The 27,941-nt window shown below is 45.6% G+C and overlaps 1 long non-coding RNA gene across 6 annotated transcripts in view; it reads left to right on the top strand.

The window, feature by feature from the left end:
- The window catches only part of Zmiz1os1, a 151,773-nt gene that overhangs the window by 104,175 nt on the left and 19,657 nt on the right, over positions 1-27,941 (top strand). For 4 of the 6 annotated variants that reach the window (XR_003951078.1, XR_874461.3, XR_874460.3 and 1 more), the window contains 2 exons: positions 20,339-20,488; positions 26,336-26,366. This is a non-coding gene — a long non-coding RNA (Zmiz1 opposite strand 1). Of the gene's footprint in view, positions 1-16,930; positions 16,960-20,335; positions 21,421-26,335; positions 26,367-27,941 lie in introns of those variants that run through there. The other 2 variants (XR_001781189.2, XR_003951080.1) reach the window with 2 other exon arrangements.

Raw genomic sequence — 27,941 nt, 5'->3', positions numbered from 1 at the left:
GTGTACATGTCTACTTGTATACACGTGTAAATCGGAATTTATTTTGGAGACTAGGGTGGTATATTTGAGTATGTAGTACTTGAATATGTTAATTAGAATTTAGTTGTAATTCTGTCCTTCCTATACCCCTTTATGGGCAGAACATGATTGGTCTCCTTTGTTTCAAATCCAGCTGTGCTGGCACCCAGAGTTCCCCAAATACTCTCTTCTTTGGTGCAATCCCATCTACAAGGCTCTGCAGAACCCCCATGACAAGTACAGAGCAAATGCATCCATCAATAGCACGGAAGTCAACAAAGCAGTGTCTCTATGGGTTACCCTTGGGGACAGAAAAATGATCTGCCATAAAGCCATTCTGCTCAGCCACAGTGACAGTTCACATGTAGTGGCATGTCCACACTTGGGAAAAGGCAGACTCAGAATTGGCAGGTCTGGGTGGGGCTGGTGTCCTGTTTTTGTGACAAGCTCCTGGGGATGTCATTGCTGGTCCAGGGACCACACTTTGCATAGCAGGATTATAAAGAATCCTCTGTGAGAACAAATTCCTCCCCATGTTCGTCCCTGCTGCTGTATTTGGAGACAGGTGACCACCTACAGCTGTTTCTGAATTAGGCCATCAAATATACCAGCAGGAAGCGATCTGGTCTTTCGATGCTAGACAATAAGTCCTGGCAGGGAGAGAATAGGCAGACAGGTTAGAGACTGCAGTGGATGAGGTACAGTGACCATTGTTGGAGACAGGAAGGTCCTTCAGGTCTGTGCGACATTGGTGGAGTCTTTCTGAGGAGATGACAATCTCCCACACTCCTGTTACTTCCCCTTTCTCAGCAAATAAGCTTTGAGTTTGTTAGTGGTTTAATTTTTTATTTATTAATTTTTAAAGAGACACTTCCCCCCTTTTTTTTTCCTTGGGTCTGGAGTCATTAAACAGGGATTAGCTGGATAAATAGAGGAAGTGATTTTTAAACTGTTTGCAAACTTAATGCGGAGAGCCCAGCCTTGCAAATTATCACATCTAATCAGAGGCCCTCGCTTCGCTGCTCCAGTAATTGTAGTGGTATTCGTCAAGTCCTTGTTGTCTCCTCATTAGCCGTGAAAAGGAGACTCAAGACATACTTCATTAGAGTGTCCTGAAATGCACGACTAACTAATGCAGAGATGGGGTTGGAGGACAGGAGGGCAGGAGGTGTGTAAGATAGACAGAGTGTCACACCCACATCTGAAACTGTGAGCTCCTCCTCTCTCTGCTTCATATGTGCCTTCTCAGCTTACCTGAGGGGAAGCAGATGGTGAAGGCAGGGCCCAGGGACTCAACAACTCAGAGGCTGACATCCAGGGTGGCTCCCCTGAGCCATTCCTTCCCTTGTCTGGGCTCAGTTTCTCCTGGCAGGGCAGTGAAGGAGGGTGACTGATTGCTGTCTCCTTTCTGATGTCCATGCCCTGGTTCTGAGTTCTGAGACCTGGGAGGACCCAGGCTGCTTGATGTACACAAACATTGCCTTCTGCTTCAACCATTTGGAGGCCTTTCTTGAAAGTTTGAAGACTCCATGTTGCTGTTGCTATTCTCTGAAGGAAGGACAAGCTTTGTAGGAGCTCACTTGTAAGTGGAGCCTGCAGTAAAATAGTCACAACCCAGAGCTGGAGAGTGGGATAGGAAGGGGAGCAGGGGGAGGGAGAGGAGGCGACAATATGAATGAGGAGCTGGGACAGTGAAGGCAATCCTGATTTGAGAATGCATCAAAATACCATATCATATGCCACATACAGTGAAATGCTCAAGGCTTGTGGGCCAATCCCAAATAAAGAGAAAAGAATTCTTTAATTATTTCATTTTCCTTTCTCTCCTCCATCCCTCCACTCCTTTGTTCCCACGCTGCCGCTCCCTCCCGCTTACCATCTATGGTATGTCTAGTCTGGCAACCATTTAAATTTAAATTAGCTGAAATGAAACTAAACCAGATCTGGTAGCTCAGGCCAAAATCCCAGTTACTCAGGAGGCTGAGGCAGGAGGATTGCAAGTTCAAAGTCTTTGTGGACCGCAGAGTGAGTTTAAGTCCATCCCAGGAAACTTCACTAGACCTTGTTTCAAAAATACGAAGTGAATCCTGAGCTGGGCTTAGTTCAGTGGCAGAGCCCCTGCTCAGCATGGACAAGGACCCAAGTTCAAGCCTAGAATGGCAAACATGCACATTGACAAACTGAACCAACCAAAACATTCATTTCCCAGTCGACGGGCCACTTTTGGGTGGCTCAACAGCCAACCTCGTCTGCTGGATGGTAAATGGAGATGTGGGCAATTCCACTGCGCAGCTGGCACCTTGCAGTTTGCCTGGGTTGACAATCCATGTGGGAGTGACTGAGAGGGGAATCAGAGCTGAGACGGCTCCCTTCATAGTGCTTACACTCTGCTGAGAGGGAGACCGCAAGGCCATTGTAGTTGGATGTAGCTGCAGCCAAGCAGCAGGTGATAGGTACCCCTGCAGTTAACCAGCTAGTGAGCTTCTGAGCCAGCCTAGTGACTGGAGAGAGGCAGAAGAGCAACTTGGTGAGCAGGGACTGCAGCATCCTGTCTGTTTGCACCTGTGTTTGAGGGTAAGCCTAGTCCCCAGTGCACAGGCCCCACTTGTGAGCTTCAGATAAAGATGCCACCTTGGGGACTTGCCATTCTTCAAGCCAGAGAGACTTCAGAGGCACAGCCCTGGCCACAGCACACTGCTGGAGGCGTCAGTGTGCTGCCAGGCCTTAGTCTGTACGTTGCTCCCACCCACATCTGTGTCTTTTCTCTCACCAAAACCAGCTCTATGCACCTTGGCTGCCTTTAGTTTATTGCTATTTTTTTTTTTAAGCTTTATGACAAGGTCTCACTCTGTAGCTCAGGCTGGCTTCAAAGTCAAGACAATCTTCTTGCCTCAGCTTCAGGGTGTTGTGATGATAGTCAGGAGCCACCACGCCCAGCTATCCTGACTGCCTTTAGCTTTTGAGATCTGGGCTGTCTTCTGCTCTGGGCTCGGCACACGCTGTTTCTTTGTCTGGGACACCTTTTTCCTGCCTTGTACCCTCCCACTAGGGAAGTCTTCCTTGCCTTGTTTGACCTCCAGGGTCAGACAAGGCCTCCCATCCCAGCTAGACCCAAACATAAGCAGCAATGATAGGAGGTTCTGTGTCAGCCTCTACACATAGGTGGGGCTGGCTCCAGAGCAAGAGTGTAGTGGCCATGCTGTGGGCCAAAGGGTTAACTCCATAAGGGAGAGGGTTTCATGAACAGATAGGCAGAGCTAGAAACTGCCCTGGGTTAGACCCCAGGGTACAACCCCATGGTGGCAGAGCCCAAAGAGACCAAACATTCAGGAGCAGGGGCTCAATATCAGCTCCCGAGGGACAGTAGAAATGTGGATAGTAATGGCCCAGAGGAGAGCTGAGACTGTAGGGAAAGGGACTTGGACCCAGAAGGAGGAGTGCAAGGCTCATCTGCGACACTTTTCAGCAGCATGATCTTGCACTGCCTTTGGTTTGTATGCCTTGAGCTTATTCATAGGCCACTCTGAGGATTAAGTAATGTGGGGGGCATGCAAACTGCACAGCAGCGGCAGGGGCCTGGCAAACCTGGCCGTGTGGCACCGTCATGCATCCATGATGACCTCAGCCTGCAGAATGCTTACAGGTGAGAGACAGTTTCTGGGACCACTGCTTCTATCATCTGAACCTTCTGTGCAAGAGGAAGAGGAGGAGCAACATCAGGTCCAAAGATAGTGTTTCAGGCTCCTGGTCAGTTATTGCGGCTAAGGGTGGAGGTATGAGCCATTTGATTCACACAAAGCCATCTCCCAACCTCAGAGGTGCGCAAGCAGGTCATGTACCTTTTGTGTTATTCAGACCTGTCTTTGGCAGGACTACACAAAGATACGACTTTGAAATTTGCAGACAGATGCCTGCAGCCCATATCAGTCTCTTGCTAATACTTTTTCTGCAGGCACCAAGTGCTTGTGAATTCCGGGTCTAGCCTGTTTTATCTAGGTATGAAGGGTCCATCCCCAACCACAGGGTTGTCCAAGTAACAGTGGTGCATGGGGCTTGCCACCCTGCTCCCTCTCCTTATTGATCCTTCTAGGTGGCAACCGGGGGCATGACATATAACCGTAGGGAGCAGGTTAGCTTGTAGGTTAGCCGCGTCCGAATCTGAATTTAGATGCAAGTCTTAGCGGTGAACTGAGCCCCTCTACCATCTGAGCTGCAGTTATGACAACTGTCCAGTGGGGAACTAATAATGTCTAGCTTGAGAGCTTGTTCCTGGGATTAATGGTATTTGCACAGTGCCTGCCTGGGAGTCGTGGGCAATAAATCCAGCCTCCCCCCCGCACCCCCCCCCCGTCCCTGCATCCCTCCCTCCCTCCCTTCATCCCTCCCTCCCTCCCTCCTCTTCCCTGCTCCATACTGAAGGGCAGCTCTGGTCTGCCTGTCCCTCCAATGTAGCTGTACTGGCTAGTTTTGTGTCAACTTGACACAGCTGGAGTTATCACAGAGAAAGGAGCTTCAGTTGAGGAAATGCCTCCATGAGATGCAATTGTAAGGCATTTTCTCAATTAGTGATCAAGGGGGAAAGGCCCCTTGTGGGTGGGACCATCTCAGGGCTGGTAGTCTTGGTTCTATAAGAAAGCAGGCTGAGCAAGCCAGGTGAGGCAAGCCAGTAAAGAACATCCCTCCATGGCCTCTGCATCAGCTCCTGCTTCCTGACCTGCTTGAGTTCCAGTCCTGGCTTCCTTGGTGATGAACAGCAGTATGGAAGTGTAAGCCGAATAAACCCTTTCCTCCCCAACTTGCTTCTTGGTCATGATGTTTGTGCAGGAATAGAAACCCTGACTAAGGCAAATTGGTACCAGGAGTGGGGTATTCCTGTGACAACCTGACCATGTTTTGGGGAGGACTGTGGAAGGACTTTGGAACTTTGGGCTTGAAGATCCATCCGTTGTTAAGAGCTCTGTCGGATGTTGTGTAGGAGCTTGGAAGATAATGTTGAGAACAGTGCAGAAGATGGAGGCCTGGCTTGTGAAGTTTCAGAGGGAAAATTAAAGACTCTTTTCAGGGACATTGCTATTTTGGAGTTTGATTATTCTGTGGTTCTGGTTAGCTGGGGCTGAAGAATCAGCTGTGATTAACAAGATACCAGAACTACTAAAGCAAAACCTTTGCATTACTGGGACTATTGATGCTGGTTAGCTGGAGCTAAGAAATTAGCGGTGATTAAGAAGAGACCAGCATCATTGAGGTGACAACTTCTGGGAAGTGTTTTCTGAAAGCACAAAGAGGCTGTGTTCCAGAGATGGCCAAGGTTGTACTCCTGCTGCAGCAGGACTTGGTAATATGTAAGGGTCACCCAGGTGGTACTGGTTTTGAAGGCATGAAGGGGTCACGCAAAGCAGCTGAGGCTCGGCACTGTGAGAGGCCATGGAAGGCCATTGGTGAGGGTGCAGCCTCAGTTGCAAATGAAGGCCCAGGACTGAAGGGGTCATGCAGTGTTTTGGAGATGCCAGTACCATGAGATGACCACCAAGAGCAGCAGCAGCAGTGGAGTACAGGCATCTGGAGCCTAGAGGACGGCGTGTGTGCTACAAAGGGCCTGGCTGGAGAAGTGACCCAAGCCCTTGGAGGAGCCCAGAGGATTGTGAGTTGGATCCCAGACATTGGACGGTTGGAGATTGACTTTTGCTTTTGATTGTGACTGTGCCCTGATATTTTCCCTCTTGAAGGAAGAAACTGTTTTAGTGGAGCCCACAGTTAAGAGACTTTTAATTGTAAAAAGACTTTGAATTTTAAAAGAGATGGATATTTTAAAGAGATTGAAATTTTAAGAATATGTAAAGACTGTGGGACTTTAAAGTTATTTAGAATGGGGATGAATAAGATTGTAAGGGTTGAGGCTTACTAGTGATGTTTTTGTGTGTCAAGTTGACAAGGGGTCAATTGTACTGGCTAGTTTTGTGTCAACTTGACACAGCTGGAGTTATCACAGAGAAAGGAGCTTCAGTTGAGGAAATGCCTCCATGAGATGCAATTGTAAGGCATTTTCTCAATTAGTGATCAAGGGGGAAAGGCCCCTTGTGGGTGGGACCATCTCAGGGCTGGTAGTCTTGGTTCTATAAGAAAGCAGGCTGAGCAAGCCAGGTGAGGCAAGCCAGTAAAGAACATCCCTCCATGGCCTCTGCATCAGCTCCTGCTTCCTGACCTGCTTGAGTTCCAGTCCTGGCTTCCTTGGTGATGAACAGCAGTATGGAAGTGTAAGCCGAATAAACCCTTTCCTCCCCAACTTGCTTCTTGGTCATGATGTTTGTGCAGGAATAGAAACCCTGACTAAGGCAGTAGCCCTTTGTCTCTCATGCCTTGAATTCTCTCCCACCATCCCCTGAGCCTTGGCGTCCAATTTCTCTTCCTCAGTGAGGACAAAGGGCTGAGTCAGCTCTCTGGGGAATCAGTCTTGAGGTTCCAATGAGTCTGGGTGTCTCCACACCAGCACTCAGTCTGCTAATGGCCTCAGAATGGATTTGGGCCCTGCAACGTGGAGTTCACTGGAAAAGCTACGGTGGGCCTTTTTTTCCCCCCTTTTTTTCTTTTATGACTTCCACACAATAGGTTTCCTTTTTAATCAGGAACTGGTTGTCTGCCTTTCTGGCTTCTGGTGACTTCCTTTCTGGCCCTATAAAGGCCACAAGAGGATCAATTAGATGTCCCTGGTGCTGAGAGATGGAAAAGGGCCAGAGGTGGCTGTGTGCCTCCTCCCTGCTGAACTGGATAGTGTGGGGGATGGGAAAGCCTGCTTTCCTGTACTTTCAAATGCTCTGCTTATGGGAGGTTCCAGTTTCTTAGATGCACCTGCTCGGTGAAGGTAGGAGCTGGAGCCAGAGAGGTTAAATAACCTGCCTGGGGTCACCAGGCTGGCTGTAACCTTCTCCTGCTATACACTTGGTCTTCTGTATACCATTTCCCCCACCATTGGCCACCCACCTCTGAGACCCTAGACAACTCACTCACAGATGTTAGCTTTCACTGCCATAGCTACTGTTCCCAGCTGACAATTGCCATCCATATGACAGCCGTCTTTCAACCAGGCTGAAAAGATCAGTTATCCAGGATGGGGCCAAAGGTCAGGCCGAGGGAGACCTGGATTTCTGTGGCCTCGACTGCCTGCCTGCCTCTCACAGCATACTTCTGCAAACTCGGGTGGCAAATGGCACCATTTTTGGAAACTCGTCAGCAAGAGAGGAGGTTGCCAACAAACTCAGTCCTGGGAAGAAAGCTCCTCTAAGGAAGAAGAAACTTGCATCCTCTCATTCTAAAGAGTCTGATAGGCTAGAGCTCAGCTTCTTTCTTTTACACTATTATTTTTATGTTCTTGTGTATATGAACATGTACCTGAATGTGCATATGTCCACCACACATGTGTCCGGTACACATAGAAGCTAGAAGAGGGCATCGGATGCCACGAAACTGGAGTTACAGATGATTGTGTGGATGCTGGGAATCAAACCCAGGTCCTCTGCGAGAACAGCAAGTACTTTAAACTATAGAACCATCTCTCTATCTCCAGATTCTAGGTTCTTAATCTATGATCCCCAGACCACCAGCAGCATCTAGGACCATGTTTCTCAACCTGTGTGGGTCTCAACCTCTGAGTTCAAATGACCCTTTCACAGAGGTCACATATCAGATATTTACATTATGATTTATAACAGTAGCAAAATTACAGTAATGAAGTAGCAATGGAAATAATTTCGTGGTTGGGAATCATAAATCTCGAGGAATTGTACCAAAGTGTCACAGCATTAGGAACCTGAATCCTGGGTCCCCAAGTCCTGTGCTCAGTCCTGTAACTTCTATTTGCAATGCTGCATGGTTAGGCGCATTATGACCTGGGTTCTATGGGCTCATGCCGGGACACCTAGGCCACATACTTCACCTGTGTGAAAGGAGAAGTGTGGTGCCGTAGCCAGTCCAGAAAGCAGTTCTAGAAACCAAAGATCCATTTCTAAAAGGAAGTCACCATGCCCTTCAACTGGAAGGAGCAGAGAAACCCTGACCTCACCCCAAGTAGAGACTCTGATAACAGAGTAAGAAAACACTCAGTCTTTAAACATCTGGTGGTCCCCATGAATTTAACACCTCTCACATGCTGGTAGGTCACTGTGAAAAGAAAATCAAAACATATACTGGTCGTAAAATCGCGGCTCTTTGAACAATGCAAAAACACTCCATATAGAATTAATTAACATGAAACCCAGCATCCTGGTTGTTGCAGAGCCCTAAAGTGGTTGCCAGAATTTAATTAGACTTAACCTTTTTCCCTACACCAGCACCGCTTTATAATAACTGCAGATCATTATTAATTCCTTTGGTGTTCGCTGTAATAACATTAATCACGATGAACTTCTTTCTGTGGTAATGTGTATGTAATATGTAATTCCATCGCAATTGAGTATTAGTTAAAGCTAAATTGAAATTAATTTCACAAAAAGACACTATTTGTTATTGGATACTGTATATTCATAAAATAACATTTTAGAGCAGTTTATAGTAAGGTGGCCAGATGAGAAGGCATTTGGTAAGCCGCTAAAAGTTCACCCACGGAACTGTTTGTCGTTGATGGCTAGAGCTCTTCTGGCTGCTGGCATCTAGTACCCCAAAGGCACTTGAAATATCAAATCAGAAAATGAGGCATCTGTTCTGAATAGCCCTTGGGGAGACAGCACGGTAGCAACTTCCCAGTCTTGGGTGGACACCTCCATGGGACCCATGGGACCTGCCTCCTGATTCTACTGAGCTCAGATTACAAGTTCATCAGCTGTTTCTCCCAGGGTTAGTCTTCTCTTCTGTAAAATGGTTCTGTAACCTCTACCTACCATGGTGATCTTCAGGGGCGGCTTTGAAAACTAGGAGCAACATGTGCAAGATGGAGCCCATCAACATCCCAGCCCAGGAGGGAGAGGAGGCTGTGAGGCTCCATCGATAGCTCAGACCTCTCTGTAGTGTGTGGCTGCTGGCCAAGGGGCAGTTGCTTTTCTCCAGTGGTTTCACCGCCAGTGAGGTGCCTGTGATTCAATAAATAACTCCTAGGTCCATGCTCATGCAGGACCATAGGGCCGTAATTAAGCGCAGTAGGTCATTCACACACACACACACACACACACACACACACACACACACACACACACACAGAGGAATACTGGAGGGCGACTACCTCTGCCTTCAGGAAGCTGGTGATCCAGGAGGTAATGGCTGTAAATGGATAAGAGTAGTGATAATATACACAGGTAAGGGTGATATAAAAATATGTAAGGCAGAGCTAGGGATGTGGTTTAATGAAAAGTTCTAGCTCAGTATTTGATCCCTGGTACCACAATAAACAGGCATGGTGGGACCTACCTGTAATCCCAGCACTCAGGAGATGGAAGCAGGATTAGAAGTTCAAGGTCACTCTCAGCTACATAATGAGTTTGAGAATAGTTTGGGCTTTATGAATCCCTGTTTAAAAAAAATTCAAGCATATAAATGAGAGACCCTGAGCAGGCCTCATAACAGGAAGGCATCAGCCCAGTTCAGAGCAGCCTGGAATCCACTAAAAAGTCCTTTAACTCAGTTGGAGCTTAGTCGGGAGCAGTGTACAGCTGTGGCAAGGCTCAGAGAACACAGGTGGGTTGATGTAGTGAGAGAGTATAGGAACTGTGAGAAGTTTCCACTGGAGAGGATGTGGTGTCTTGAGGAGGAGGGTCCAGGCTCCTAAACCAGTGTGCAGGCCACCATAGCTTTAGTGAAGAACTTGGACTTGAGTGGGACCCAATGGAGCAGGTGCTCCATGTGGTGGGTGCTCCATGCAGTGGGTGCTCCATATAGCCAGTGCTTCATGCAGCAGGTGTTCCATGCAGCAGGTGCTCCATGTGGCTGGTGCTCCACGAACCAATGCCACATGGGGTAGGTGCTGTTTGTTTATTCTGTTTTGCTCATACTTCCTACTCTTCCTCTATCCCTTTTTCTTTTTTAAATATCCTCAGTGCTAGGGTCAAAGTGATATGTGCCAGATAAAAACTAAGCATTTATGTGTGGAGATAGGTACCATAAATAAGACCAGAAGATGCATGATGGGCAGCAAAAGAAAAGATTTAGAAAAATTGATAGCTCTTATCTAAATAAAGCTTTTAACAGATTGATAAGAAAATGACAAATACCTGAAGAGATAAATGGATAGGAAACCTCACGGGGCAGTGAGTTGAGGGGAAGGCTGGCCCCAAGAAAGAACCAGGAAAAGATAAATTAAAATGACAAAATAGTAGCTTTTTAAACCAAATTGGGCCACATCTGAAGATGTAGGCAGCTCCTGCATACTGACATAATTAGGGCACAATCTACTAATTACTAAGGGTTAATATGTGATTTTAACCCAATTGGGAAAACCGAGGCTACACACAGAACAGTCACGATGTAGGAAGGTGAGGGAAGATATTTTATATTTGCCTGAGTTCATATAGGAGGAAACACGTAGATATATTAAAATTGTTCCCTTGCTGCCATATACTATCCAGTGACCTAGAGGGACACCCTGGGGCGGCGGGGGGGAACAACTACAGCACAATATACTCCACATGCTCTTTGCCGTAAAAAACACCCCAACAACTCACAAATGCTCATTCTATAGAAATGGTGGGACTGGCAGTGTATGCTGATGCCATCATCCCAGCACCAGGGAGGCTGGAGAGAGAGGCTGCGGAGTGTCAAGGTCACCCTTGGCTATGTAGTGAGTTTGAGACCAGCCTGGGATCCACTAGACCTTGTCTCACAAAAATAGAAGCAAGCAAACAAACTTTACAAGAACGGCAAACACTCTTTGCAGCTGAGTCATCTCTCTAGCTCCTAGACATTTCTTTCTCTCTAGAATAAAGTCTGGTGCTAGCAGGATAGGGAAAGTAGGAGATCCCCAAGACCACCAACGAAAAGGCCACAATTGATCTTAGCTGCAAAGGAGGCCTGGGAAGGTGCTGTCACAGGGAGTGCAATGCATCCAAAGAAGGATCTCACAGCTCCTCCTCCTCCTCCTCCTTCTCCTCCTCCTCCTCCTCCTTCTCCTCCACCTCCTCCTCCTCCTCCTCCTGCTGCTGCTTCTGCTTCTTCAGCTTCTTCTGCTTCTTCTGCTCCTGCTCCTCCTCCTCTTCCTTCTCCTCCTTCTTCTTTACAAAAGTTCATGCATGTATATGTGTGTATACACTGAGTCTGCACACACCCACCGGTGTGCATCTGCACATTTATACCACGGGCATGTGTAGCTGTCAGAGGACCGTCTCTGGTGTTGGTCCCCACCTTGTTTGAGACAGGGTCTTTTGTTGCCTTTGTGCTATGTATGCCAGGGTAGTTAGCCTGTGAGCCTTGTGGGGCTTGCTTGTATCAGTCTCACATCTTTCTGTAGGAGTGCCAGGATCATAGACACTTGAACAGTGGGGTATAACAGCAGGCTGAGCAAGACAGTAGGCAGTGTTCCTCCATGGTCTCTGCACCAGGTTCCCACCTTGCTGCCCCTTCTTGATGGACTGACAGTGAGCTGTGAGTTGAAATGAACCTTTCCTCCAAAGGTTGCTTTGGTCATGATGTTTATCATAGCAACCAAAAGCCAACTAGAAAAATAGGTTTAACCAGAGAGGGGGAGACCGATCTTGGACGGATATAATGTCTACTTCTGGATTCTGTCTCTATTTTCTTTTTTTTTTTTTTAAAAAAAGCCTAACCCCCTTTTTTTAGGGTAGACGTGCTGTTTGCTTTCCTGTCCCCAGTATTTGAGATGTTCACTGACTTCACATTCCTAGGACTAACCCCAATCCTCCAGAGGACATTTCTCTTCTGTATATTGTAGGACTCAATTTGCTAATTTTTTTCTTATAGATTTTTGTGTTTATGTATATATATAATATACACACACATATATACATGTATATATATGTGCATGTGTAATATATATGTGTATATATGTGTGTGTATGTGTATATATGTATATATATATATATATGTAGATATATATATATATATACTGACCATTTGATGATTCCACAGAGTTTTGTAATGTGTCAAGGGGGATGAGAGCTAGTTTTCTCTTTAGTTACATGTACTCTTGGTTGTTGTATCGGAGGAATGCCAGATTCATTGAATGAGCTAACGGGATCGTCTCATTCACTTTTTGGGGAAGACCATGGAGAATTGTTAGTTTCTTTTCCTTAACTATTTGGTTACCATCATCAGTGAGGTTATCTGGATTTGGAGTTTTTCTTGTGGGAAGGCTTTAAACCACAGATACAACTTTGGAAACCAATAAAGGGCTATTCAAGATATTGATTTCCTCTTGAGTAGGTTTGCAGGCATTGGCTTGTCAATGATTCCCCTCAAGTCACCCAAGGAGTTTGAAGTTATCAGTATCAGTGGGTCCTGCAGCCCTTTGCACATCTGGTGAGTGGGTGGTGACATCACCTCCCTCCATCCACTCTTGGCAGTGCGTTCCAGCTCTTCCTCATCAGTCTGGGTAAAAGTTTGCTGTCCTAGTCTTCTTTAGGTTCTGGCTTGTGAATTTGTTGCTTTTATAATTCCCCGCTTTTGTTACTCTTTTCTATTGCTTATACTTTGGCTTTTACTTGTTCTTGTTTTTCTGGTTTCCTATATGAGAACCGCAGTCACTGAGGACTCGGGATCCCTCTTCTGTAGTGAGTGCTCTGTGCCATATTGGTCCTCTAAGCACAGCATTAGAGGCATAATATCCATTCTGATAGGCTGTACTTTTATTCTTTTCTCATGCAAAATATTTCCTAATTTTTCTTTTGCTTTGTTCTTCAATCAGTTGTCCATTTGGTAGTATCTTACTTAACTTTCATGTGGTGAAGACTTTTAAGAATTTAAAGCTTACTTAATGTATATGAGCATGGTCTGCATGCCTGTCTGTGTACTGTGTGCACTCTAGGTGCACTTGGAAGGCCTAAGATCCATTGAAACTAGGGATACTGATGGCTATGAGCCACCATGTTGGTCCTGGGAGTAGGAGTCACACTCTGGTCCTCTGCAAGAGCAGCTAGTGCTCTGACCACTGAGCTGTCTCCCTGGCCCCAAGATACTTCATATTTACTATTTCTCACTTAGCATCTGCAAGCATTGCTCCTGGAAATATATTTTAGATGTTCTTTTTCTCCCCTACCTCCATACAACAAGGCTTTATTTATCTTCAGTGAGTGGAGAAAGGCAAGCTCACTGGTGCCCCACTTGAGGATGCTGTCATTTAAAGCTACCAGTTCTCTTTAGCTCATCTAGTTGCTTCTTTTCCTCTGCTGTGGCTCTCTCCTCCTCTGCCTGGGGTTTTTGGTAACTGTAGAGCCTGGCACATAGGCCAAGCTGAGGACCAGGGTGGAGCAGCTGAACTTGATGAACTGAGAGACCTGAAGCTGTGCCTGAAGCACATCCTGTTTGAGACCTTTGCCGTGCCTGAAGCTCGACTCCTTTAGAGCTTTTAAAATATAAGTTTCAGTTCTCTTGTATTGGTCAGAAGCTATCTATTTCTGCCTCTGTCTGAAGTTTCTAGCTCTTGCTGCATGTTGCTTTATTTTCCTTCAGTCCATCGACCTGTGCTTTGAGTGGCTTGAAGTTCCTGCATCATGCATATAAGCTTGCTGCGACTCTCCTATGCTCCCGAGCAATCAATGCCATTATCTTCTTTATCCACGACTCTCTCTCTCTCTCTCTCTCTCTCTCTCTCTCTCTCTCTCTCTCTCTCTCTCTCTCTCTCTCTCATTCCTGGCTTCTTTTCCTTTAATTGTTGCTACATATATACACATACCTATTCCTAAATACACATACCATCAGCCCAGTCAGTATAATGTTCCCTGCGTGTATACATGACCTCAGGAGTGATCAGAATGATCAACCTTTTGACTTTGCAGCATGACAAGGTCATTTACAAAGTTCATGATCAAGTTTTTCACAATCGAGTTATAAGAAAACCCTAAAACAAGTCTCATAAGTCTGTTTATGGTTTTTGTTGTTGCTGCTGTTGTTGTTGTTCAGCAAAATTCCAGCTAGCCTGGAGTGTGTGAGCCCTGTGGGCTGCAGGGTAGACACAAATGTCAGACCATTTGTACGTTGCATGGTTATGAGTATAGTTAAGTTTGAATAAACCACTTACTGTTTATACTTTATTCATAGCATGTGTTCTTGGCCTCAGCTTTCTTATTTTCATTTTTAAATTGAAACAATTTAAATAATTATATGACTACAGGAAGTTGCAAGGAAACGCAGAAGGAAGTTCCTTGCACCCTGCACTTCAGCCATTTTAACAGCAGCATCTTGAGTCATTGAGGTTTTGAGTAAACACCAGGAACTGATTGCATTACTCCCAAGGTTGATTTCCATTTCACTGTATGTGCGCACACTTGCAGGGTAAAGAACTATGGGTAGTTCTCTCACACATGTGGCCTTGGAGCAGCTACAGTTGACACGCATGGCTCATCACAGCACTGTGAGCCAGGAGGCTCCTGTCCACTACTCCCCTATTATTTCATCCTCCTCCCCTCATGTCAGCGTCTTACAACAGCTCGTCTGTCTCCTGATTCCGGAACCATTCTTCATGAACGCTAAATGTTAGTTTACAGATATTATAAACATGGGGAGTTATGCCACATACATCCCGAGACAGGCTTTCACACCAATATAATTTTCATTATGTTTATGCAAGTAGTGTTTGGTTTTAAACTCTTAATTTCACACACACACACACACACACACACACAAACACACACACAAACACACACACAAACGCGCGCACGCAGGTGCGCTGTGTGTGTGTGTGTGAGGGTTTTTCTGTGTAGCCTGGCTGTCCCTGTGAATGAAAAAATAAATAAAAAGGTAAAGAAAGGACATGGCTGCTCCTAGGTATGGTGGAGGAGAAAGCTTTTGGAGATGAACGGGAACAGCCAGAGGCAGGGACATCTGTGAGAGTCCAGAGCAGACATGACTAGATTAGGCTGGGCTATGTTGGAGGAGGGGGAAAGAAAGGAAAAGGAGAGAGAGAGGAAGCAGGTACAGCAGCCAGGGGGCCTAAAGGCTACAAGGAGGGCAGGTAACCAAAATGGCTGGATACTATATAAAGGAAAGCAAGCCAGCTCCTCTGAGCTGGAGTTTAGGGTAGAGGGAGAGATATGCTGGTCATACCATGTAACAGGTAGAGACCAAGGAATTCTGGGAGAACAAGGAGGCCAGATCCTCTTTGATGTGTTAAATAGACCCTTCAGCTATTTGTCCCAGGTTTGAAAAAGACCTAACATCCTGGAACTGACTCTATAGATCAGGCTAGCCTCGAACTCAGAGATCTATCTTCCTCTGTCTCCAGAGTGCTGGGATTAACACTGTGTACCCCCATGCCTAGCCACCAGTACTTTATCATAATTAATTTTTTTACTGAATAGTGTTCCATTATGGACATATCACAATCTGTTAACATTCCATCCATTGATGGACATTTGATGTTTTCCTTTTTGGATGTTATGGAGAAAGCTGCTGTTACTAATAGCTGCTAATAAGTTTTCATTTCTCTGGGATGAAATTGTCCAACAATGTAATTGCTAGATTGTACAGCAAGTGTCTGCTTAGTTTTCAAATCAATTACTAAACTATTTTCCAGAATTGCTGTCTCATTTGATAACCCTTTCAGCCACTCTCAAGTGTCTGGGTCTCCCCACACTGTCATCGGGATTTGATGTTATCGTTCATGTTTTATTTTAGCGCGAATGAGTGACATTCTGTGGATCCAGGCCATTCTGTAAGAGCTGACACTATTGACTGGTCTTTGCATTGCCCAACAACCTTCTCTGTACCTTCTTCAATGAAATGTACCATTATGGGGTTTGGGGCTTTGCTCTTTTCTACTTGACTTTTAAAAAAAACTATTGGATTTTGACAGTTCTTTATATGTGGTAGACACAAATCCTTTGTTGTATAACTAATAATTTGCACATATTTTCTCCCAGTCCTTAATCTGTGCTTTATTTTCTTTGCAGTATTTCTTTTCAAACAAAATATTTGGAAATTTTGGTGAAGTCTGATTTATGACTGCCTCGTGTGAATCATTGCTTAATTCTACAGTCTGCGGATTTCCCTCAGCGAAGCACTTTACAGTTTTATAGTTCACGTTTAAATCCATCACCCATGTTTGTCCTCGTTTTTGTGAAATGCTAGATGCAGTTCCAGTTAGTGTTGTTTCTCTGTTTTGCCTTGCAATGTCCAAGTTTTCTTGCAACATGTATTTGTATTTTATCAAAAAGAAATAATGGGTTGGCGAAATGGCTCGGTGGATAAAAGTGCTTGCCGCACAGGTCTGACAACCTGAGTTTGATCCCCAGGGCTCCCATAAAGTTAGAAGGAAGAGAACTGTGCTGGTTTTGTCAACTTAGCACAGGCTGGGCTCCTCAGTTCAGACAATGCCTGTGTAAGATTGGGCTTCAGGAGAGCCTCATTTTCCTAATTGATGGGGGAGGGTCCAGGCCACTGTGGATGGTGTCAGTCTGGGCTGGTGGTCCTGAGTTCTATGAGAAAGCAGGCTGAGCAAGCCTTGGGAAGCAAGGCAGTAAGCAGCATCCATCTACGGCCGGCCGCTGCAGCAGCTCCTGCTCTGTGTGAGTTCCTTTCCTGCTTTCTTACGTGGTGAGCAGTGATGTGGATGTATAAGCCAAGTGAACCCTTCCCTCTCCACATTGCTCTGCTCATGGTGTTTCATCACAGCAACATTAGCCCTGACTCAGACAAGAAGTTTTTTTTTTTTTTTTTTCTGGATGGTCTTCTTTATTTTCTGTTTCCTGCAGAGTAAGTTCAGTTGCAATATAGTTCCTCGGTGTTTTCCGAAAATATCTTTATTTTGCCTTCACTTTTGCAGGACATCATTGCTGGATACAAACGTCATAGGTAGGCAGCTCTTCTCTCTCTCCCTCTCTCTCTCTTTTTTTAACCAAGTTGAATTTACTTTTAATTCATTTGCTATCAAGTACATGATGTGAATAACAAACTATGATTCCATGTGTATAAAATCTATACATAAGTAATACAAAGGGAAATTTTAATAAGCAAAAAAGATGTATTTATTTACTTACAGGGTTTTTTTTTGTTGCTTTTGTGTTTGTCTTTTTGAGACAGAATTTTTCTGTGTAGCCCTGGCTGTTCTGGAACTCACTTTGTAGACCAGGCTGGCCTCAAACTCAGGGATCCACCTGCCTCTGCCTCCACAGTGCTGATATTAAAGGCATGCACCACCACTGCCCAGCTCTTGACGGTTTTAAGTTTTTATTTCACTTTTAGTTAAAATATAATCACACCATTTCTTCCCTCCAACCATGCTTCTCACACATTATCAAATCATGGCTCTTTTTCTTTTTTCTTTTCTTTTTTTCCCCTTTTTTTTATTATGTATTTTCCTCAGTTACATTTCCAATGCTATCCCAAAAGTCCCCCATACCCTCCCCCCCACTTCCCTACCCACCCATCCCCATTTTTTGGCCCAGGCGTTCCCCTGTACTGGGACATATAAAGTTTGCATGTCCAATGGCCCTCTCTTTCCAGTGATGGCCGTCTAGGCCATCTTTTGATACATATGCAGCTAGAGTCAAGAGCTCCGGGGTACTGGTTAGTTCATAATGTTGCACCTACAGGGTTGCAGATCTCTTTAGCTCCTTGGATACTTTCTCTAGTTCCTCCATTGGGGGCCCTGTGATCTATCCAATAGCTGATTGTGAGCATCCACTTCTGTGTTTGCTAGGCCCCGGCCTAGTCTCACAAGAGACAGCTATATCAGGGTCCTTTCAGCAAACGCTTGCTAGTGTATGCAATGTGTCATCGTTTGGAGGCTAATTATGGGATGGATCCCTGGATATGGCAGTCTCTAGATGGTCCATCCTTTTGTCTCAGCTCCAAACTTTATCTCTGTAACTCCTTCCATGGGTGATTGTTTCCAATTCTAAGAAGGGGCAAAGTGTCCACACTTTGGTCTTCGTTCTTCTTCAGTTTCATGTGTTTTGCAAATTGTATCTTATATCTCGCTATACTAAGTTTCTGGGCTAATATCCACTTATCAGTGAGTACATTTCATTTGAGTTCTTTTGTGATTGTGTTACCTCACTCAGGATGATGCCCTCCAGGTCCAACCATTTGCTTAGGAATTTCATAAATTCATTCTTTTTAGTAGCTGAGTAGTACTCCATTGTGTAAATGTACCACATTTTTTGTATCCATTCCTCTGTTGAGGGGCATCTGGGTTCTTTCCAGCTTCTGGCTATTATAAATAAGGCTGCTATGAATGTGTCCTTCTTACCAGTTGCTATGAATGTGCTATGCATGTGTCCTTCTTACCGGTTGGGACATCTTCTGGATATATGCCCAGGAGAGGTATTGCGGGATCCTCCGGTAGTACTATGTCCAATTTTCTGAGGAACCGCCAGACTGATTTCCAGAGTGGTTGTACAAGCTTGCAATCCCACCAACAATGGAGGAATGTTCCTCTTTCTCCACATCCTCGCCAGCATCTGCTGTCACCTGAATTTTTGATCTTAGCCATTCTGACTGGTGTGAGATGGAATCTCAGGGTTGTTTTGATTTGCATTTCTCTGATAATTAAGGATGTTGAACATTTTTTCAGGTGCTTCTCAGCCATTCAGTATTCCTCAAGTGAGAATTCTTTGTTTAGCTCTGAGCCCCATTTTTTAATGGGGTTATTTGATTTTCTGGAGTCCACCCTCTTAAGTTCTTTATATATATTGGATATTAGTCCCCTATCTGATTTAAGATAGGTAAAGAAAGATCCTTTCCCAATTTGTTGGTGGCTTTTTTGTCTTATTGACGGTGTCTTTTGCCTTGCAGAGCAGCTCTTCTCTTGAAGTGCTAAAGTGTTTCTGTCTCTCTTTTGGTTACATCATTTCTGATAAACTAGTTGCTGTTTTTATTCTCTTTATATGTGTCCTTGTCTTTCAGCTGGCCACCTATGGGACGTCTTTCTTCCCCTCTGGTTTTCCATTACTTTATCATCTCGTGGCTTAGAGTATTTGTCTTGTGTTTCCTATGCGTGGGATTAATTAAGATTCTTGTATCTTTGTATTGACAGTTTTAGCAAACTTGTAAATGTTTCAGCAATTAACTCATTCTTTATGTAACCCTATTTTTAGGTTTCTTTACACTCATAATCCCTTTTTGTCAGAGACTTTTACATAACCCTGGGTATGCAGATATTTAAAATAGGAAAATAAGTGAGACAATGATAATATATCAATAGGTTTAAACTAATTTAAAACAAAATGTATTTAAAGCAATTCTTTTAGATGCACATATTGTTTTTTTGCCACCTATTAAAAATGAAAGCAAATTGGCAACCTGACGAGACGACATGCTTACCTGTTTTTACATAAAGAGCTAAATCATGACTGAATATTCGTTACCGTAGTATGTAGAGAATCTTCAACTGCTTTCAGGACTGATTCATATTTTGATTCACAATTGCTAGTGCTACCAGGTGTTATGGTACATGTCTGCATCCCTACTCCCTGAGACTGAGGTCAAAGGACCAAGGATTTAAGGCCAGCCACAGCTTTATTGTGAGTTCTAGGCTAGCCTGGGCTATGTGAGACCCTGTCTTCCAAAAATATCAAAAGAAAATCAAAACAAAAAGCAGTTGTTGGTACTGAGAATACCGCTTCACATAAATGCATCGGAGAGAATGGTGAGATTATATTTCAGGCCATTTCAGAAATTGTGGGAAATTCTCTCCTAACCCTGAGCCAAAATTCATGTATTGATTTTTAGCGAAAACTTAGCCAGCCACTCAAATAGCAATTTTAAAAATCAAACAAAGACAATGCAATTCAAAGATGGGCTCATTTGATACCTGTTGAGGAGTGGTGGCCGGAAAATAAGAAAAGCCTTTGTCATCCGTAATTAAGCCAGGATGTTTCTATACACGCAGAGAACTTTGTGTTGTAAAAACTCAGCAGCTCACAGCACAGATTCGTTGGGATCTGAGCGGAGGGATTGCAGGCAGCATTTATTGCCACTGTGTACCAAGACGTACGGTGCAAAGTGTTTGTGTGTGTTTGGAAGCAAGGCAGAAGCCGGGTCACAGTGCATCAAGGGTATGTGCTTCTAGAAACAATTCTGACTCACAACACGTTGGCTTCGTCATTCGTTTTTGCTTGTTGTATGTTCAGAACGCTTTTACTGTTGCTTCATGCCAGATGCCACACGGGCTGTGACCGCTGTGTGAGGAGCTGTACTCTATTTAACCCCATGATCTTCTTCCTAGCAGGACAGGACCCTTTCCTGGCCACAAGATCCCTGGCGTCGCCTGCGTTGTAGCCTGGAAACTTCCCACAGGCCAGAGGGCACCAAAACCCCAACTGCTTCACTTTTCTTCCTTAAGGACAACCACGTCAGGATTTTGGGGGTTCTTGGGACGGTAAATCCACCTCTTCTTCTACATTTGGGTTAAACACTGGACCTGTATTCGTTGCTTTCTCATCTGCCTTTCAAGGTTTTATTTTTATAATTTTGATTTTTTTCCCACTGTAGTGAGTGCTGAGTTCTTTTAATTTATTTAATTTTATTTTATGTGCACTGGTGTGAGGGTATTAGATCCCTTGGAGCATGGAGTTACAGATAGTTTTGAGCTGGCTCGTGGGTGCTGGGAATGGGCCTGGCTCCTCTGGCAGAAGAGCCTGTGCTCTACCACTCTGAACTCTCTCCTGCACTCACATGCAGAGTTCTTTATCTGTTTCATGCCTCAGTTTTCCCTGGGTGCTATTTGTAGAGTCGCCACGTCCATTTCTGAAATCTCTTTTCTACCTAACACAGACCCGGCTGTTGAGTGCTTGCCTGTGAAATACCGAGTGATTTGTCCTAACGATCTTCCCACGCAATCCAAAACCTATTTATCTTTCTCTCTGAACTACTTTTAAAGGGTCAAGTACTTCATGGTATCAATTCTGCAGTTAGAGATGCAGGCACCAGTGAGCAGCTTTAAGGGAGAAAAATCCTTCCTTTGGGGCCATTTGATTTTTGAAAAGAAATATTCTGGGGGCTAGAACATTAATACCAGGACCACGGGGAGCTTCAGGTCAGTTTTGCTCAACGCTGTGTCATGTGTACCGCATGCTCGCTTTTCCACCGGTGCAGGTTTTTCCTTCTGGGCCACGTTCTTCATCAGAGTGGTTCTGCCAGGCATTGTGGAGTAAATCCCTCTGAAGCAGCTTGGAAAGACTCAAGTTCTAAAGTCATAAGGATTTCTGAGGGGAGGCTCTTTAAGGTTCAAGAAGTAAAGCCGGGTGTGGTGGTGCACACCTTTAATCCCAGCACTCGGGAGGCAGAGGCAGGCAGATTTCTGAGTTCGAGGCCAGCCTGGTCTACAAAGTGAGCTCCAGGACAGCCAGGGCTACACAGAGAAACCCTGTCTTGAAAAACCACACACACACACACACACACACACACACACACACACACACACACATACACACACAAAGGTTTAGGAAGTAAACATCTCAAAAGTTTCAGGAAGTCCCTGAAACAGATCAGATGCCACTAGGTTTCTCCTTTTGTTAGGTCATATAAGCAACAAGGACTGCTGAGGAGCCTGACACCAGCCAAGGTGCCTAGAAGAGATATTCTATGGGCTGGAGCGAGTGGGTCTGGAAATGAAAATAATAATAATAATTAATAATAAATAATAAAGAGTATTTGAGAGAGGGAAGGAAGGAGAGAGAGAGAGAGAGTGAGAGAGAGAGAGAGAGAGAGAGAGAGAGAGACTGACTCTACAATTTCTCCAGTTGCCTGTAAGCTGGCAGTGCACTCGAGGGCTTTAGCTATCATGAGCCAGCGCCCATCCTGTGCTGGGATGGCAACTCTTATAAGCCAGCATTCATGGTGGAATGGGATTTTGGTGATGCAGCTGTCTTTGAACTTGGGTTCTGCTGTAAATGACCCCTCATCCTCCTGTAAGTAACCTAAATAAACTCAGTCCATCACGTCGGACTTTGGTGGTATCCTTGCTCGGGTCTGTTGTCTATTTCCTATGTGGGATGAGTAGATGTTTGCTCGTGCCTCCCTAGGGACAGTGTCACACAGCAGCAGGAGGGTGCAGGTGTGTAGCCACACAATTTAGGATTTAGGTGAGATCACACCAGACAATGGGAGAGACCATAGCCTCTTACAGGGGAGGGTTGTTTGGGCTTAGCATGGCTAGGGACTGCTTCCCATTGGAGTTCTTCATCTTCTCTATGTCCTTTCTCCAACCCTCCTCTGGGATCGTGTCTAAGGGAAAATTAATTCGGTCATGTGCCCTACCATGCTCAAGTGCTAATAGCTGCATTTAAGGAGCAGTAGTACTTGTCTGGTAGGCTACTGCATGGAGAAAATGGTAGAAGTCTATGCTTCTGTTGGAACTCCCTGCTCCCCAAGTGTGATGGTTAGCATTATTTGTCAATTTGACAGAATTTAGAATTACCTGGGAGAAAGTCCTCTGGGCATGCCTGTGAGGCATTATCTTAATTACCTTAATTGAGGTGGGAGGACTGTCCCACTGTGATTGGCACCTTTCCCTGGCTGGGATCCTGGACTGTATACTTGCAGAAGGCAAACTGAGCAGCAGGGTGCCCACATTCCTGATATGGGGTAAGATGCAAGCAGCCTCTTCAAGCTCCTCCTGCCCTCCCCCCCCCCCCCAATTTGGCCACCACAAGGGACAGTGTCTAGAACTGTGAATTAAAAATAAATCCATCTTCCCTGATGTTGTTTCTGCCCAGTTATTTTACTGCAGTGACAGGAAAAAGCACCAGGTTCTCAGCTCATGTCAGCCTGAAGATGACCAGGAGGGCAGGTGCCAACACCTCTTTGCCTTGCTTGCATTTCCTCAGGGCTCCAGTGACCTGCTGGTTTTTAACAGAGCCCTTAGGCTTCAGAGAGTCTGTGTTAACTTCTCTCATGTGTATAGCCTTTCCCCAGCATGTTTCATTTGGATGGCTATTGCACAGCCTCTAACATTTGACCCCATTTAGTATTTGCTTTGATGCCCTAGCCTCTCTCAGCCTCCTTCTCAGCTGATGGAGGATCCACTGGTGCCAGGCTCCAGCCGTGGTCCTTTGGCTCCTAGAGCTTGCCTGGAAATGGGAGTAAGGAAGCAGGAAGGATGGAGTGGCAGGCTCTTAGGAGACTCTGAATTAATAATATGGCTTTGACCCTAGCTGCTTTCTTAGGGTGTCTGCCAAAAGTCACAATGGGCTCAAACTAATTGGCTGAGGATGCCTGAGTGTGAAGGCAGAAAGCTACTGGGCAGCTGTCTAATGAGACAGACCCCAGAAAAGATGCTGTGAGTTTGGGGCTCGCAAATATCCCGAGAGACTTTGAACAGAATGATGGGCTGTCTGTGGCAAGCAAGAGAAACCATCCTGACTCCAGGAGGCTGAAGTATGACCGAGGCCTGAAGAATTGTGTAAGTTTCACTGTGGCCTGGCACAGTGAGCCAGGGAAGGAGAGGGCCAGATGTTCTGAAGAGGACCCATTAGGGAGAGTAATCTGAGAGAGATGGAACTAGAAAGGAACAAGGGGTTATGAAAAATAGTGGGAGAAGGCAGAGGAGCTTTGTGGGTAGGAGAAAATGTAGCAGAGCCTTGTGAGGATCCCAGGGCCATGAAAATATGTCCCCAGGGCAGGTTTGCTGTGTCCCTCAGTGTCATATGCCCATAAGGTCAGTCCTGGGGCTCTGCTACAGTGCCTTCCTGATAGCACATACTGGAGAGAGACAATTACAATAGCAAAGTGACCCCTCTCTCCACTGATCACAGTAGAGCACACAGTTAATTCAGTTCAGCCCCAGAACAGCACATACTCTGCATAGAGTTGGATATGCCAGAATGGCTGCTACGTTATAAGCCTGGGAGAGGCTAGAAAAGACTGCTCATGGATAGGGTTATTTTGAGATGGTTAAATGTTTTTTAGGAAACCAGTGCCTTCATACCTGCCTTTATTCCCTTTGCCAAAGCCTCTGGCTGCAGAGCCCACTTGGTGTTGCATTTAATAGAGGCAATGTGCCCCTGGGAAAATGAGGCTCTGAGATCCCAGACTGAGCCTTCGAGGAGTTGCAGGAGGTCGAACTGTTGGGGACGTGCCTCCAATTCCACTTCCAAAATTGCAGTGTAAAGCTCGTCAAAGGAGAGATGAAATGAGGATAATCATAATAGTCACAGGGAGGCCCCGTGCTTCTGTACCACTTAGAGGTCAGGAGATGCTTTCTCAGCCATTAACCGCTTGCCCTCGGAGCATCCTCGCCCATCTCAGTGGGTTGTCAGGGAAATCAAAGGTTTCCCCCAGGAAATGAGACTACAGGCATGCCCCACTTTAAGCAAAACCTGCTGGGATCATTTAGGTAAAGAAAGCCTGCCCCACAGAGGAATTTAACGGGGCTATTTGGAATGGTCGGTTTCCCCAGCATGCAAAGCAATAAGAGGCAATTTACTAGAATGCTTGATTGATTGACACATATCTTGTTTAGGACCAGCTGCATGCCTGCAACGTCTCTTGGGTGCTGCTTGTGGTTATTTGTGTTGGGAGAAGAGGACGATGAGTCCAACACAGTTGGAGAGAGGAGAATTTTGTGTGTGTTCATTTTCTGATCTTTTTGTTGGGCATATAGATGTCAGAAACTGCCTTATAGGGGCTGAGGAGATCACCCAGTCAGCAAAGTGCTTGCTCCAGAACCAATGGAAAAAGCTGGTTGTGGTGGCATGTGAATGCTTAGAGACCTGGTTCTGGACAGGTGGAGGCAGGACGATCCCTAGAGGCCAGCCAGCCTGAGTTAGTGACTTCATGGTCAATGAGAGACCCTGTCTCAAAGCACAAGTTGGACAAGGTCCTGAATGATACCTACTCTAGAAGGTGAGTGACTTCTGCTCTCCACCTGTATACACACACTTACATGCAAACTGGCACATACATGATCACATGCACACAGATACACACAAGAAAGAGCCCTGGAGTCCCAAGGTGATCAGTACTGCATAGGGATGCCACTCACCAACTAGGATGGTGCCCTCCTCTGACACCTCAGTCGTAGAACTGGCAAAAGAGGCTGCTTGGTTTTTTGTTTTGTTTTTCTGAGCTCACGGCTTCAGCTTTAACATTCAAACATAGCCCATAGCCATGTTTGCTCTCTAGAGAAAACTTCCTTCACTGGAGGAGAAGGATGGATAGACAGACAGACAGACAGACAGACAGATGTTTGCACGTACACACACACGGGGTGGGGGTGGGGGAATAGGAATATGTAGAGGAATCAGGAAAGGGAGAAGGAGAGGCCCCAGCCATGAGCCTCCAGATGCAGTTCTGCCTATGGGCGAGCTGTCTGGTTGTGCAGAAACTGCATCAGCTTGGGTTTCCCTTACTTGCCATCCAAAGCATTGCGGGTGCAAGATGCACAGGCATTTGCAGAGGTGGTTCAATATGTGTATTTAGAGCTGGGCTGCAAAGAAACAACCACGATTGGAAATACACAAATGCTGACCCAAGGGAGATCAGTTAAATCAATACTGAGATGTCTCTGCTTTGGTTTGAATCTGAAACATCCTATGCAGGCTCATGCCTGGAATCCTGGATTCCTACCTGTTGGCACCATTCTGGGGAGCTGGGGAACCTTTGGGAGGTGGGGGTCTTGCTGGCAGAAGTGGGTGGGTATGTCTTTCAGGTTATTCCTGTCCCTGGCTGCCACTCCTTTTTTCTGCTTGCTGGCCAACCAGGATGTGGGCAGGCTCCACTACATGGCTCAGTCTACATGTCTTTCCCACCACAATGTGCTGGAGTCCTAAAAACAGTGAGCCAAACGAATCCTTCCTCCATTAAGTTGTTTCTATTAGACACTGGATTGTAGCAACAATAAAGTAACGTGTACAGGAATCCATCCAAGAATGTACCATACAACTCCAGTCAGAAGTCTGGCTTTCTCTTCTGAGAAGGAGCTCTGGGTTTTCTGAGTTCCTGAAATATTGGTGCCCTTGTGCACCATCAGAACCAATCAGGCAGCTCTCTGGGGTGGATGGGACATGGGGCAGCCTACTAACCACTTTTCTCATTGTTTTAAGAAGATACCAACAAAAGAAACTTAGAGAGGGAAGGGTTTGACTTGCCTCATAGTGGGAGTGCAGTTTATCTGGGTCAGGAAGCCAGCGGGAGTGTGAGACATCTGGTTACACTGTATCTGCAGTCAGTGAGGCCGACACTGAGGAATCCCAGGGCTCAACTGACACTCTTCCTTTTTTTTCAGATCCTGGAATGGTGACACTTCCACACTTAAGGTGAGTCTTCCCTCCTCAATGAATTGATTCTAAAAACTCCTTAAATAAAACTCTAATCACATGTTATTTTTAAAGGCTCCGTTGACACATCATAGATGGCTATGGGGCTCATTCAGTGGAGTACTATGCAGCAACAAAAAGAGTGAGCTACTGATACTAGCAGCATGCTGAGCAGAGTGCCATGCTAGATAATGAAAAGGGGGTCTCTCTTTCCTTTCGTCTTTTATGTCTTCTTTCCCTCTTTATCCCCCCTTGCTCTCTCTCTCACTGCTCGCTTCTCTCCCTCTTCCTCCTTTCCTTTTTTCTTTGAGACAAGGTCTGGCTATGTAGCCAAGCTGACCTGGACCTTGTTATCCTCCCGTAGTTTCATCAAGAGTGCTGGGATTGCCTGCATCCGTAACAGCCTTTAAGGGACACAGTTGTGGCAGTAGAGAACACACTAGAGATGGCCAGGGCTTAAGGGTTTAAAGGAAGGTATAGCTCTGGAGGGGTGGCAAGTAGGACTTCCTTCCTGGTGACCAGACAGTTCTGAATCCTGTTTGAGGTAGCAGCTACAGCAGCCTATACATGCTAGAGATCCTGATAGAGCCAGTCACCAACTGATGCCCAAATTCATGTAAATAAACTCTGGTAAAGGCCGAGTGAGGGCCACTGTGCACTGCGTTCTCCCATGTCAGTTCCTGACTTCTGCCATCATGCTGTACTGTTTAAAGGGGACTACAGTGACTACCCTGTCAATGGGAATTCTCTGTGCATTTGTTTAACTTCTCAATCTAAAAATTGGCTTTAGATGCCGGGCATGGTGGCGTACACCTTTAATCCCAGCACTTGGGAGGTGGAGGCAGGCGGATTTCTGAGTTTGAGACCAGCCTGGTCTACACAGTGAGTTCCAGGACAGCCAGGGCTACACAGAGAAACCCTGTCTCAAAAAACCAAAAAAAAAAAAAGCAAATGATGTATATAATATCTTCCTTCCTCCCTCCACTCCATCTTTCTTTCTCTTTTACTTTCTTTCTCTCTCTCTCTCTGTCTTTCCCTCCCTCCCTTCCTTTCTTTCTCTTTCTAGAAATATAAGGCATGCAAGGCACACAGGCTCTGTATCCAGAAACGTTTGCTCTCTTTCCACGTCTCTCCAGATTATGTCTTGAACCTGAATGGAAACCCACACCTGTCATCATCCCCCAAAGCCTGTGCCACCAAGTTCTGCTCTTTTCTGCCTCAGTTTCCACTTGCTTCCTTCTCTGCTTCCAGCTGTGAGAAGGAAGGAGAAAAGGAGGCCAGACAATACCCAAACTCAAATGTGTTGCTTTTGTATCAGACAGTGGCCCAAACCTCACCGCCTGGAGAGTCTCTGTTCTAGGAGGGGGAAGCTACGACCATAACTCATGTCAGGTTCTGGGCTGGCGACAGTGTGCACCACCACTGTGGCTAAAGAACATACATAGCCATCGCATGGCCCGTGGCTAGAATATGTTTCAGTAGAGTAAATTCACTTCCCACTTGGAATGGTGTTTTCTGTTTCCTATTAAATGAATAGCCTCAGAGCATCTTGGGGAGAGTACATAGCAGGCTGGA

Source organism: Mus musculus, chromosome 14, assembly GCF_000001635.26.
Source record: "Mus musculus strain C57BL/6J chromosome 14, GRCm38.p6 C57BL/6J".
NCBI classification, from domain to species: Eukaryota; Metazoa; Chordata; class Mammalia; order Rodentia; family Muridae; genus Mus; species Mus musculus.
Note: the sequence above shows the minus strand (reverse complement) of the source record. Positions and strands in the feature narration are given on the sequence as shown.